The sequence below is a fragment of the Chrysochloris asiatica genome, unplaced genomic scaffold, assembly GCF_000296735.1.
Source record: "Chrysochloris asiatica unplaced genomic scaffold, ChrAsi1.0 scaffold00001, whole genome shotgun sequence".
Classification (NCBI taxonomy): domain Eukaryota; kingdom Metazoa; phylum Chordata; class Mammalia; order Afrosoricida; family Chrysochloridae; genus Chrysochloris; species Chrysochloris asiatica.
The window spans coordinates 55,845,338-55,847,415 of record NW_006408519.1 but is presented as its reverse complement, the minus strand read 5'-3'; positions in this window follow the sequence as shown (position 1 = coordinate 55,847,415).

Here is a 2,078-nt window from a genome sequence, read left to right as displayed (position 1 = left end):
TTTTTTAAAACATGATGTAATTCTGCATTAATCCTCTCTCCCACCACTTATCTGTCAGTTTGTCATACTGTGGTGGCTTGTGAGTTGCTGTGATTCTCGCAGCTATGCCAAGAGTATTTTAAAAACCAGCAGGGTCACCCAGTGGACTGATTTCAGATGAGCTTCCAGACGAAGACAGAGTAGGAAGAAGGAGAGATGAACCACTTCCAAATATTTAGTCACTGAAAACCTTCTGAATAGCAGAGAAACACTGTGAGATTTAGTGCTGGAAAATGAGACCCTCAGGGTGGAAGGCACTAAAAATATGATGGGGGAAGAGCTGCCTCCTCAAAGTAGAGTTGACCTTGATGGTGTGAATGGAGTAAAGCCCATGGGAGTAAAGCCCTCAGTTCCTTAATTTGCTGATGGACATAACTCAAAATGAAGAGAAACAGCCATAAACATCAATTAATGATAGGAACATGGAATGTACAAAGTATGAATCTAGGAAAATTGGAAATTGTCAAAAATGAAATGGAATGCATAAACATTGATATCTTAGGCGTTAGTGAGCTGAAATGGACTGGTATTGGCTATTTTGAATCTGACAACCACATGGTTTACTATGCCAAGAATGACAAATTGAAGAGGAATTGAAGTGTTGCATTCATCGTTAAAAAGAACATATCAAGATCAGTCATGAGGTGCAACACTCTCTGTGATGGGATAATATCCATGCACCTACAGGGAAAACCAGTTAATACCACTATTATTCAGATTTATGCACCAACCACTAAAGCCAGTGAGGATGAAATAAAAGAATTCTACCAATTTCTTCAATCTGAAATTGATCAAACATGAAATCAAAATGTATTGTTCATTACTGGTGATTGGAATGCAAAAGTTGGAAACGAAGAGGAACGATCAGTAGTTGGAAAATATGGCCTTGGTGATAGAAATGATGCTGGATATTACATGATAGAATTTGTTCATTTCAATTGCCTTCATAGGCAGCATAAGAGATGATTATACACATAGACCTCACCTGATGAAATACACAGAAACCAAATTGACTATATCTGTGGAAAAACACTGTGGAAAAGCTCCAAATCATCAGTCAAAACAAGGCTAGGGGCAGATTGTGGAAGAGACCATCAATTGCTCATATGCAAATTCAAAAAGAAGCTGTAGAAAATGAAAACAAGTCCATGAGAGCCAAAATAAGACCTTGAATATATCCCACCTGAATTTAGAGATCATCTGAAGAACAGATTTGATACATTAAACACTAAAGACCAAAGACCAGAAGAATTGCTGGATGACATAAAGATCATCACACATAAAGGAAGCAAAAAGTCATTAAGAAGACAAGAAAGAAGGAAAAGATCAAACTGGATGTCAGAAGAGACACTGGAACTTGCTCTCCAGTGTCAAGATACTAAAGCAAATGGAAAAAATGAAGGATTACAAGAGCTGAACAAAAAATTTCAAAGGTCAGTTCAAGAAGACAAAGTAAAATATTACGACGAAATGTGCAAAGATCTGGAGTCAGAAAACCAAAAGGGAAGAACACATTCAGCATTTCTCAAGCTGGGGTACGGAAGAAAAAAGTCAAGCTTTGACTTTCATTTTTGAAGGATTTCTGGGCAAATTATTGAATGTTGCAGAAAGCATCAAAAGAAGATGGATGGAAGGAGTACCCAGAGTCACTGTACCAAAAGGAAATGGTTGATGCTCAACTGTTTCAAGAGTTGATCAAGAGCTTATGAAGGAGGAAGTCCAAGGTGCATTGAAGGAATTGGCAAAGAACAAGGTGCCAGGAATTGATGGAATACAAGTTGAAATCTTTCAAGAAAGTGAGGCCGCACTGGAGGCACTCACTCATTTATGCCAAGAAATTTGGGAGATGACTATTTGGCCAAATGATTGGAAAAAAATCCATATTTGTGCCCGTTCCAAAGAGAGGTGACCCAATGGAATGTGGAAATCATTGGACAATGTCTTTGATATCCCATGAGAGTACAGTTTTACTAAAGGTAATACAGAAATGGCTGCAAGCATACATTGACAGAGAACTTACAGAGGTTCAAGCAGGACTC